Source organism: Cryptomeria japonica, chromosome 2, assembly GCF_030272615.1.
Source record: "Cryptomeria japonica chromosome 2, Sugi_1.0, whole genome shotgun sequence".
NCBI classification, from domain to species: Eukaryota; Viridiplantae; Streptophyta; class Pinopsida; order Cupressales; family Cupressaceae; genus Cryptomeria; species Cryptomeria japonica.
Window position 1 is genome coordinate 509,150,958 of NC_081406.1, and position 13,593 is coordinate 509,164,550.

Genomic DNA, 13,593 nt, shown 5'->3' on the forward strand with positions numbered 1-13,593 from the left:
AAGATTAATGCATGAAACATAAACACAAAGTCATCCACAACACATGACACCAATATTTTTATGTGGAAACCCTGTAAGGGGAAAAACCACGGTGGGAAACCTTACCCACAATCAAATGATACTACTGCAGATAGTAAGTGTACATAAAAGGGGTCTGCACATGTAGAAAGGCCAATAGCCTAGAGCTCACTACTCAATCACAAAAGGGAGTCGCACTGACTATAGTTGGATGGTTAAATCCAATAAGAATGTACTGCACAAGATAGCATCTTCATATGCTGGACTCAGTATCGGTGTAATGCTGATATACTTTCACAAAAACCTAGCTTCACCTTCAAATGATATCTTCATGTATAGCTTTTCTTATTCTCGCATATACCTTCACACACTTCTTTCCACATTCCACATTCAATCTTACAAATAAGATCTTACATTTATACCATAACCTAAGACCAATTTTAGTAGGTCGGCTCTACAAGATATTACAATAAAGACATTTTACAAACAATATAATATCTGATGCAATAACTGATTAAACATGTCAGCTTAATGCATTTACAACAATAATTAATCATCTCCATAGCGTGCCATGCTGATCTAGAAAAGATAAACCTGCTGGTGTAACCCTAGGTAACCCTGGACCTATTTGCCGGTAAAAGCAAATATGCAAATATGAATATACAAATGATTAATTCATTAGGATAAGATGTCCACACCATGTTTTTGACATTACCAGGTGTCTTCCATATCATTCCAAGTGCCGGTGATCATTATATCCTACCGGTGAACCATATACCAGTAACTGTGCAATAGTTACTTGTTTGCCGGTGAATGCTGCTGGATCTCCAAAGTGCTAGTGTTTTAGTAGGTGTTGACATCAATGACAAAACCATACCAAAATACCAACAGAAGTTGCCCTACCTAGTTATGGGCTTCCTATGCCTCAGGACATAGAGGCATTCTAGGTTTTTTCAACTCCTATTTCCATCTACCAATTTCTAGGGGGTTTCTGAGAGAGCACAAAGAGAGGTCTCACTGAGCATGTCACTTTCTCAAGGAAAATTTTGGACTTGCCCCAGATGTTGTATTTTTGGGCGAAAATGAGTTTATTATGTGGATCCTTTTGTTAGTCTGTGATGGTAATTAGCACCAAGTAGTAGCTCCAAGATTTTGACATTTTGGTGTTTTCTTCCACGTGATTGCATACTTTGTCCGAATGTTGTATCTAAAGACAACTTACTATAACGACTAAAATTTTGTATTGAGTTGTAAATATATAGTTATGACTATTAATGAAATCATTTTAGCTTATATTTGGCTTGCTTAACTTTGTGATTAACCCTTTACTCACATTTTTGGTGTTACATACTTACTACCTTCTCTTTTCTTTTTGAATTATATGAAATAATTGCTTCTTAATGTTCGACCCATTATTTTCACTCACCAGAAGATTCCAAATAATTTATAATATTTACATTATTTATAATGTTTACATTCTACTTAGACTAAATCTATATAATTATTCACATGTGTATAGTATTTACAAGTTCCGTTGATCTTTTCATGATATTACATTATGATTGAAAATAGTATTTTATGAACTGACCATTTATGGGCAATGGTAAGGCTTCCACTTCCAGTGTGGTCAATCTAAATGTATTTTCCCTCAATATTTAAAAGATTTGATAAAGACATGTCCAAGTTTCCTCAAATTTTCCTCTACATCCCTTTTTCTCATGGGACTGGTCTTGATAGTGGATTGCATCCACACTATGAAATGTTTTCACTCTCACTCTTTTATCAAACCACCTTTTCACTATATCTTGATGTTTGTCCATATGTTGAATTGCTCAATCCCTCTTTTCATCAAGGTTTAGGTGTTGTACTAAACATGCTTCCTCCTTGTTATTGAAACCTAGATATTCTTGAATGAATTGCAATGTGGGGATTTCTAAATTTATTCCTAGAATTAGGTCAATTCCATAGACTAAGTGAAATGGGAAATATCCTAAACTGCTCTTATTTCAAGTCCTATCCACCCACAAGGCATATTTAAGCACTAGATGCCACCCTCTAGGGTTTTTATCGAGTAATTTTTTTATAATATCTGTAGACACCTAAAATTAATTAAATTAATGTTTAATTAATTTAAGCCTGTCATCATAATTAACCAATTTAATTGTGTTAATTCCCTTCTTCTTAAGGTTAATTAAATCAAATTTAATCAATCTTATTAATATAGTCCAATAATTAATTTATCAAATAAATTAATTATTTTCCTATTCTTTTAAAGTCAACCAAATCATTAATTCCTCTTAGTTAATTAATTATAATTAATTAAATTAAGTCATGTGATTCCTACAAATCACTTTTCCTAATCCCCACTTAGCCTAATTAATTCTTTCTTAATCATATTTATCATTATTCTCCAATTTAATATTCCTCTACTCATGTCACATCACCGTTGATCCTTTCAAGGAAATTCAAATTCCTTGAATCTCCCCATGCATCCTCTTCCAAAGGAATTTTTAATTTCTTTATCCATTTAGTCTTCCCACACATCCTTTATCTTGGAATTTTTAATTCCTCTCTCCCTTCCCCAAGTAATTTTATATTCCTTTTTATTCTCCAAATACACCTTGATGCATGTCTCCCATCCCAAATAAATCTCAACCCTTCATACCAAAATCAATCTTGGCCCTCCATTGGCCTCCTCCAATCTATAAATTTGAGTCTCATTTCCTCACAAATCACTACATGGAATCTTCTTCTAATCTTATGCTTCCGCTTTCTGTTAGGATAATCGGTGAACAATTGAGAGGGGGGTGAATCAGTCGTTAATAGATTATAACTTTTAATCCACAATATAACCTTAAACAAATCAAGTACCTGTAAAACACATACAGATGCTGGTAGGAACAGATAATGGTGAATAATACAACTTAACAATTAACCAGATAATCAATGCAAAACAACCATACCACATAACACCATGATTTATACCTAAAAAACCCGAAAAGAGAAAAACCACAGTGGGAAGCCTACCCATAGTCAGATGATACCCCTGTAGAAAGTATGTGTTATAATGAGGGGCATGCACTTGCAAGAAGGCACACTGCCTAGAGCGTCCTTCTCATTACAAAAGAGTCTAACTGACTACAGAGAGGCTACAACCATCTCAAGGTAAATGGACAACAATCCAATAGAGTGAGCTACCAAAAATAACATCTACCATGCATGATTACAGTCCCAATTAAGCTCAATGCCGGAGGACTAAATCCTCTTCTGAATCCAATTTGATCACAAATGATCAATCAAATCCTCTACTTGAATGATATTTCAATATTCTCACATTACATTCCTTGACCATGACCTTTTCAATAACCATGATACTTTACAAAGAGTTTCTACCTCTTATTTATACAAATCCTAAGGCTTAAACCAATTAGGTCGGCCACCTAAAAGGTATTCCAATAAGATCATTACATAATTCCATATTACAATGATATGCCAAGTCGGCTTAAGACCAAAACAATAATAATAGATTCGTAAATCCTCTTGAAACATCCCGGTAACATGTAGAGTAAACGTTAGCATGATATCGGTCCATAACCTAGATAGGTACTGAACATATTCTGGGTCCATCATGCCAGAGCAATGTCTTCAATCAGTTGAAGCATGATCAAATAACATCTTCAACATCTTGTAATCCATGAAGAAGTTGCACCAACACCAACTATGTATCTTGTCATGATTCCTTAATGAAAGCTCTATCGGTAAAGCCTTAAACCAGTGCCACCCTCAGTGTCTATTAAAACTCAAATTTCAACTTGACTTTTGATTGTTATGCGGGTTGCGGGGTAATCTAATTTTCTTTTATCATTGAACTTTCATGTTTAAACCTTTACCATAATTACCTGATGTCCGCTAAAGGAACTCTCATGAAAAATTGCATTAAGATTATCTACTCCATATGATGTCATTTGTAACTTCTTATTTAATGCGGGTCACTTTACAAATCAAGAAACTTATTTACTATCGACACCCAAAACTTTATAGGAATTACTTTAATATTTCTCCACTCTCCTCCTCTCGATAATCCTTATTGCAATTGTTACTTAAACGATGTGTAGGAAATATTGCACTTCATTTATTTCAAATTATTTAATTATTTGTTTCTTCGATCTTCCCTCATTCCACTTGATATACCTTTATTCGTTCACTGCAACTAGCAAGAGATATTAGGATTTAGTTTTATTAACTCTCACCAATTTTATTACGTTCAAAAGACAATTTTGTTCATCGATATGAGTTAGGATTAGATTTTGGTCCTCCTAAGCATCTTCACTCACCTCTTAGAAAATTTCTAAAATTCCATCCTTCCTCAAAATCTATGGGTCCCTATTTCCCATGGGATAAATGGGACATATTGTGAAACCTCACAACAACTTGCCACCCTCAAACAAGGATTGAGAAACTCCGACCTCCATCATAAAATATATTTACATCCAATACCCTTTGAGTATGCTTGAGAAAAATTATCTTTGCACCCCACTAATATTAAACTTACCTTTTGTAGGGAACAATTAGTTTCTCAATTATGTGCAAGTGATTCATTCATTTTCTTAAAAGATTCATAGGAGTCTGATAATTTGCTAGACTACATAATTTAATATTTCCTCTAAGTCAAAGGGGTTGTGTTCTATTGGTTAAAGCATTGAGTTCTCATTGTGGAGATCAAAGTTCAAATCTCAAAGGGACATCTAATATGGAATTCAAAGTTGTGACTCATAGTCTTCCACAGTTGGCTTCTAGGTGGTTTCTAATATGTGGATTCTAATTTGTGACGATTGGTCTTCCATAGGTTGATTCTAGTGTGGTCTCTTGAAATGAGATAATGGTTGTTTCTAAGAAGTGGATTCTAATTTGTGACTCTTGTTTTTCCACAGGTTGATTCTAGTGTGGTTGCTCAAAATGAGCTAGTATTAGTGTCATGGTTGTGTTTGCTCGATATGAGAAAATATTAGTGTTATGTAATGGTCTCAAGTTGATGCTCGTATGAGAAAAATATTTATAAACAATTTGGAATATATATAAAAAAAATTTCCTCTAAGCCAACCAGCTGGAGTTGTCTAGATGCCTGCAACTTTTTTTTTCTTTTGATATATCTTTGAAGCCCATTCTCATTTTATACCATATAAAAATTCATTTCATATAGTATTGAAGCGCAATTTCATTTTAGCCTATTTTTGGCTTTATTTCAGGTTGAATAGGGCAGCAATAGCAAGGGTGATTTTCTAATTTTTCATCTTGACAAATTATCAATACCACCTATAATACTGTGAAGAAAGGCTTAACATGGTAATTAAATATATAAAGTCACCAATTAATTCCGTACATAGTAAGCATTAACAAGAATGTGGTTTATCGTACAATTTCTCCACTTGACACCTAATACATCCGAACAAAAGTCTATGTTATGGGAGAGGTCATAAATTTCTTAATCAGTGTTTGAAAGTACCAAGATTGCCTCATTTACTGCCATGAGTTTATGAGAAACCGCTTCATTAATGAGGATTAATGACTTTAATTTTCCTTAGGCTGGCACACTTGTGTGAGCATACTCGAGCTTAGTCACACTTTCCAATATAATAAATTCTGTTCATGTAATCTTACCATATGAAAGCTTTCAAACCTTTTATCCACCTATCATTCCTTCTTACCACCTTCATGACTATACTACTCGATATCACTTATGAGGCCTTCTTAGGATTTGTGTCAATTCAATTTGGAAACATTCTCTTTTATTCTGATGAGATGTGCATTAAATGATTTTCTTGTCATAGCCATATATTTATAGCCCTTTTTCTCACTCAACTTCACACACACTCTACTTCTTTCCTTAAGTTTTCCATAATTATCACCATGGCTAGGGAGCTCTCCCCTCTCGTAGACTATGCTATTGATCTAACTAGTAGAGTAAGGCAACTAGCATTAAATTGAGTATTGTTCAAGATGCTAACATGGTGGAAAAGGCCATTAAATGGATTTTGGGTAATGAGTTCTTAGTGTCTACTACAAGGTATCGAGTTAATTCAAATATTGCTTCCCATTTCTTAGCATCTTTTGTTGACTTAGGGGAGGATGAGGATGAGGATGACGTTTCCATATTGTGCACCCTATTGTTAAATGATGATTTCATTAGGCAGGTTGGACGTTGTTTTAGAAGTTGCCCTGCCTAGTTATGGGATTCCTATGCCTTGGGACATAGAGGCATTCTGGGTTTCTTCAACTACTATTTCCATCTACCAATTTCTAGGGGGTTTCTGAGAGAGCACAATTGAAGAGCACAGAGAGAGGTCTCACTGAGCATGTCTCTTTCTCAAGCAACATTTTGGACTTGCCCCAATTGTTGGAATTTTTTGCGAAATTGAGTTTATTATGTGGATCCTTCCGTTAGTCTGTGACGGTAATTAGTATCGAGTGGTAGCTCCAAGATTTTGACATTTTGGTGTTTCCTTCCACGTTGGTGGAACCTAAAATTATAGGCAAAAACTTGGTAATTGATAACCGGATTGCTCAAGTGGGACAATCAAAAAATTATTCTACAGGGAGTATATCTTACCCAAGGATATTTTTTGCAATGTGATTATATTTGGCATATAAATGTGTAGCGTCCTAAAATTGTGACACTTGCAATTTCGACTGCATTTCGGTCTTCACGATGGCGACGCAACACGCAACCTGAATGGAGACCCCAAAACTCGCTCATGACACTGAAAACTGCATTTTTCATGCACCCTGGCCTGAACCTCCTTTGCATCCCGCTGTCCCGGAGGTGGGACCAGAGCGCCCAGCGCCCTGGTCCCTGGGTCCTATTTTGGGCCCGATTTCCTAAGTGATATCGGGTCTTTTTGATTGCAATTTGGAAATATACTTCCCTGGTCGGCCTAAGGTCGGGAAAATCAGTCTATCGGCCCTAAATGACAAGTATATAAACTACATTTTCCTCTCTCATTCGATATGATGAAAAAGGCGTGGAAACTATACTCAAGCATTCAAGCATTCAAGCATTCCTTCAAGCAATTGATCATTTCAAGTCTCCATTCAAGGCTAAGTGTTGCATTCAAGTCAAGGATTCAACCATTGAAGAGGAGATCACTTATTACATGCTACATACTACAACATACAACATCTAAACCTTCGCACATAAGGATACAAACATCCTTAGAACAAGGTATTAGTACTTGTTTTACATTACAGTCATTTACATTTACAGCTCTTGCTCATTTCTTGGTTAATTCCAAAACCGGGGTTTGACCTAAAGGCAAACCCCTAATCCCTAACCCCCCAATCGTCTTCGCTTTTCTGTGTGTAGGTTGCAGGTACGCGGCTGAAATTGAAGATCTGGAATCCTTGTGCAGAGACGAACAGATCCCCCTTCGTTTCGCGGATTTTTCGGAGGACCGTGGCGCCGGGCGCCATCGTCCCGACAACTTTTGCCCAAATTTGCAGGACAGCGCCGTATCGACATTTTACTGCTAATTCCAAGTCCGCAGCTTCATCCTATAACCCGAACTCAGTTTATAAGCGAATCTTTATGACTTTCTATGCATCCTTAGCTTAATTTCCTTAATCAACATTCTTTACAAAAGAGGGTAGCCTTGCGTTCCTAACCCTTGAAATTCATTTAGCATCCAATCTTACATCATGTGGGATTGAATCTTATGAGTTTCAACCCCTCTTTTGAATGTAAAGTCTTCCCCCTAAGTGAAAACCCATCGAATCCTAGCGAACCTCCCTTCTCTCTCCTCGGAGTTAGAAGAGGGGAGACCAACTAGGGTTCGACCGCGATTTTTCGCTTTACAAAATGATTTAAAAATAAAATATATTTTTACAAAAGGGCAAGGAGAGGGAGTTGAACACTCAACCTCTCAACCCGACCTTCCTAACTACCCATACCTACCCTCCCCTTTTACCAATTGCTCTATTGTATTACTTGAAAATGTTTATTAGGGTAAATTACTATGGATAATAATTTGCAAATATTTCCACAAGATTTTAATTTATTAAAGTAATCTTGAAATGTGGAAATACATTTTTCAATATGTGATTTAAATAAATTATTTTTACCCTAAAACATTGGTAAAATATATATTAAGGTAAAATGTTATTTCATATAAATGGATCTTATTTTGAAAAATGTTTCAAAGGTGTGAAATGTTTCAAATCACAAGTGGAGATAATAAAAAGCATTTGTTTATTTAAGTGGATTTTTAATCTTTTCATATGCATATTATTCGCCCTAGAGTTAATAAATTGAATAATTTATATTAGGGTAAACCATCTTATCATGTAGTTAATGGTTTGATTGGTTTGTTGCAAGTATGCATCCCATGTGCTAAATTATTTCCAACCAAATTGAGTTTTCCTTCAAGATGAAAATCTATTCTGGAATATTTGCCAAGGTAATGTATTTTTATCAAGCGGAGGTAGGTATGTTTTAATCATTTGCTTTTGATTTATTATTTTAAAGGTAAAATTAATTTCAAGAGGTTATTATGGCAAATAATTTGTTACTTTGAAAATTATTCAAGTGAAAGTAAAAACACTCTCAAATCTTTAATATCCTTATTTGAATGTTTACTCAAGAAGTTTCCATTTACTTTTTGAGTTTTATGTTAATATCATATTTTATTAGAAATATTTTACCCTAATTGTGCAAAGATCATATGTCTCTTTAGGGGGAAAATATTTTTATCTGCATGGGGAAAATATTATCAATGATTTTATTAAATATATCCCTATGAAATAGGAACATATGACCTATCAAGCTAGTTGATTTTTTTTATGTTTTGTGTAGGATACTATAGGCAAAAATTATATTTCTTGGGTGCATATTAATAGGAAGTATCCCTTACTCAAGAAATTTAATTTAATGTTTTGATATTATAATTTGATGATTTTCAGGAGCACCTTGGTAAAATAAATCTTGTTTACAACATTTGATAGGATAATAATAGTTTTCAATATTATCTTTTGAAATTACCTTTTGAGAGGTTATAAAGGGATATATTTTATCACGAAGAAAGTTATATTTTATAAGTTCTTTTACCATGGTTAATTCTTTAATTTGATGACCTAATAAATTTTTGCATTTTGATATTATCATTTGATCATTTATATTTTTCACCCTAAGTGAATAAAATGGAACATGTATATATTAGGGTTGATTTTATGCAAGATCAAAGAATGATTATTATTATTTTGGAGAAAATGTACTTTTACCATAAGTAAAATGATGAAAAGCATTTATTTATTTAAGTGATCCTTCCATATACATATTATTTTCACCCTAGGTAAATAATTTGAACATATTCATTAGGGTGAGTCATTTAATGCTTGATTGGTTTTTGCAAAGGTTACCTTATATGATATAATATTTCCGACTCAAATTAAAGATTACCAAAAGGTGAGAAAGTATTGTAACATTATCGGAAGGGAAGTATTTTCTTTTACTTACTGTACAAAATCTTTTACCTTATGTTATTTAATAAAAACTATTATTGGAATAAATATTTACAAGTGTTTAATACTTTGATTTAAGTGAATTGTTGTAAATAAGTATTTTACATAGGGTAAAATGATTATTGCCTAATCTAAAGTGGAATATATTTAATCTTTAATTAATAAGGGATTTGATTGGTTTATTTTATGTGCAGGAGATATTGAATATTTACGGGAAGTATTATCAAAGCAGAGGATAAAGGATATATTATTGAAGCTTTATTTAGTGTGTATTTTAGGGATTCAAATGTAATTATCTCTGTAAACCAAAGGGTGTGTCCTTTGGAAAAAAAATTGTCTATAACTCCCTCCTGTATGCGAAAGGGTGTGTCCTTTCACATATGTCTTTTGGATTAGGTATTTATAGGGAGTCTTTTTCAATTAAGAAAAGTGATCCAGAACAATTCACAATTTATCAATCTGCCAGTAGGGGCTATGGGATGTCTGCATTGGAGAAGTCTATAGGAATGGAAGTATCATTTTGAGAAATCACTGTGTAATGGAGTATCTGTAAGTGTAGCTATTGTATGCATTCACTCTCCAAAAATTAATATACAAGATTTGTTGTTTCAATTCCAGAATTCATTTATACTTTTGTGTTGATGAATTTCATTTTGTCCTCTTGATAAATCTGATAAAGGGTTTAATACAGTGTGCCACCACAAGTTGCTATAATTGAATATAAGATTTGCTTCTTCATGTTCTTATAGCACTTAATGGAACCTCTGTATTGATAGTCTTGTGTTACAAGTTGCCTGAAAACTGTCTCAAGAGTTTAATTGAATTATTTGTCCACAAAGTATCGTGCATATTCCTGGATAGAGGCACTGGTCTGTTATTTATTTCTAAGATTTTGATTTGTATCCATAAGGTCCTTACAGAGAAACATTCTTCCATATCCTATTTGATCTAATCCTTGCAGATTTCATTCAAGTCTTGAAAGCATTTCATTTTCAATATATAATATCTTTAACATACACTTTTATTCATATTAAGTTTTCAGTTTTCAAAGTATTCAGCTAAAGCACATGATATAGCATAGTTGCATAACACTAATTTGCCAGTTGTGTCAACTTGCTTAGAGGATTAAATCCACATTTAAATAACTCTTTTGTGCTTGAGAGGGAAGGGTACACCTGCCTAGGTCTTGTGGAGCCTGAAGTGTAGAGGGATTTGGTCTTCGACCATCCTTGTTCGTTGGCCAAGGCTAATTGGATTTCCTAAGGAGTTGGCAAGTGTTTGGGTTTTCCAATCTACAATTTTGGGCACCAACACACATGTCTGCAAACTTTGTTTGAATGTGGGTTCTAAAGACAACTTACTATAATGACTGAAATTTTGTATGGAGTTGTAAATATACAGTTATGACTATTAATAAAATCCTTTTAGCTTATATTTGGCTTGCTTAGCTTTGTGATTAAGCCTTTACTCACTTTTTTGGTGTTGCATACTTACTACCTTCTCTTTTCTTTTTGAATTATATGAAACAATGGCTTCTTAAGTTTTGACCCGTTATTTTCACTTACCAAAAGATTCTAAATAATTTATAATATTTACATTCTACTTAGACTAAATCTATATAATTAATCACATGTGTACAATATTTATAAGTTCTGTAGTTCTTTTCACGATATTACATTATGATTGAAAATAGTGTTTTATGAATTGACCATTTATGAGAAATGGTAATGATTCCACTTCTAGTGTGGTCAATCTAAACATGTTTTCCCCCAATATTTCAAATATTTGATAAAGACATGTCCAAGTTTCCTCAAATTTCCCTATAAATCCCTTTTTCTCACGGGACTGGTCCTGATAGAGGACTGAATCTGCAATATGAAATGTTTTCACTCACTCTTTTATCAAATCGCATTTTCACTATATATTAATGTTTGTCCATATGTTCAATTGCTCAATCCCTCTTTTCATCAAGGTTTAGGAGTTGTACTAAACATGCTTCCTTCTTGTTATTGAAACCTAGATATTCTTGAATGAATTGCAATGTGGGGATTTTCAAATTTATTGGCAGAATTAGGTCAATTCTATAGACTAAGTGAAATGGGGAATTTCCTAAACTGCTCTTATTTCGAATCCTATCCACTCACAAGGCATATTTAAGCACTGGATGTTGATGGTATGATGAAAGAATAAGGATCTGATCAAATACTGAGAGGGGGGGGGTGTGAATTAGTATATAGAAAATTGACATAAACTTTCACCAATCTCAAAATCAACCTCTCAATGTAAACTCTAAACTAACAAGTTTAAAAATTGAACTTCAAATGTAATAATACTGATAAGTTAAATCAGTTGATTGTTATAACAGACTAACAGTAAAACATCTTTGAAACTCACAAACCATTTAACTGAATCATTCAAATACTTTACTAACATAAGTAAAACCTCATTTCAGATTGTTGCTGGTTAACATAACATATCAAAGTGGATTTAGTAGCTAAGCAACTCAACCATAGTAAACATAACCACGAAAACATTCACCACTTGACATAATATTTTTGAAGTGGAAACCCAAATGGGAAAAACCATGGTGGGGATGAATACCCACAAGTATTCTAAACTCTTCTGAAGTTCTCCCTGTTAGAAGCCAAGCCTATTAAAGCTTTAAAATAAGTCTCGTTAAGAACAAATCCTATTAGGGACCACCTAGTTAAGGGATTGACTATAATGCCCTATTAGAAGCAATAAACTATAAGGAGTAACCTCGGTAGAGAATTTGAAATCCAAGCTAATGGACCACCTGGTTAGAGGATTTGAATAACACTAAGTTTGTTAGATCTTACTCGGTTAGAGGATTTGACTGCTGTAATTGTTAGAAAACAATAGGGATTTTCTGATATGTTTGAATAGCACTACACTTGCTTGTTCAGATCCTTTTCATGCTCCTATCTACCTTTACACAAACTATAGATACATCATCTAGTTCAGCAACCACACTCTCATACTCAACTACAAATTGCCAACTCTTCAACAAAACAATAGGTTGGTAACACATCACGAACTTGATTCTCTCATAGAGATTACAAACAAATTGGTTCAAGTATGACCATTAGATTACATAACAATCACTGCACATCATTCAAGATAAAACTCGACTGCTCCTTGATCACTGCTTCATCTAACACTATAACTCATCACACGGTTTACATTACATGCAATGAGCTTTCTCATTCCGAAGATAAAAATCGTTAACTCTATGCGCCAAAAATCATTTGAAACTCTTGTCATACAACATGCATGCATTTCATAATCATTAACGCTCATCATCAGATCATAAACCAATACAACCAATTCACTAAACTTCATTGGTTAGGGTTTATCATATCAACAGGTAGGGTTTAACGGTTGATCTCACCATTACATAGCAATACCAGTTTCCTCCATAAATTCACTAGTTAGAAAACAATATTACAACAACATCATTACCGGTTAATTGACATCAATGACAACATAACATTTCATTAATGCAATCTTCATGCAAATGCCAATAGATGCCACCTTCTAGGGTTTTTATGGAGTAATTTTTTTATAATATCTACTAGGTTTTTGTTAGTTGATTCCACTAACCCATTACCCTGAGGATAATAGTTTGATAACATTTTAAAAATTATTTCCAATTCAAATGGCCAATTAGGAAATTTTAAAGAATAAAATTCAAGGCCGTTGTCACATACCTGGAAATAGGGTGTCCCAAAATGAGTAATGATGTTATATTCTAAAAATTGTATCACCACCTTCGTAGTGCAAAGCTTAAAACATCTTGCTATAGACCATCTAGAGAAATAGTCTATTATTGTCAGTATATAGCTGTGTCCTGTTGATGGGGGGGAATTAATCATCCCAATAAAATCCATCCCCCATTATGCAAAAGGTCTAATTTTTTGCAACTGGTTGCAAAACACACTTCCCTTTGTCTGCGTGTATTTGGAAAATGTGGCAATGTTGCATGTGTTGATTTGCGTATTTGAAAATAGTGGGCCAATAATACCTGGCCTTAAGGATGACATG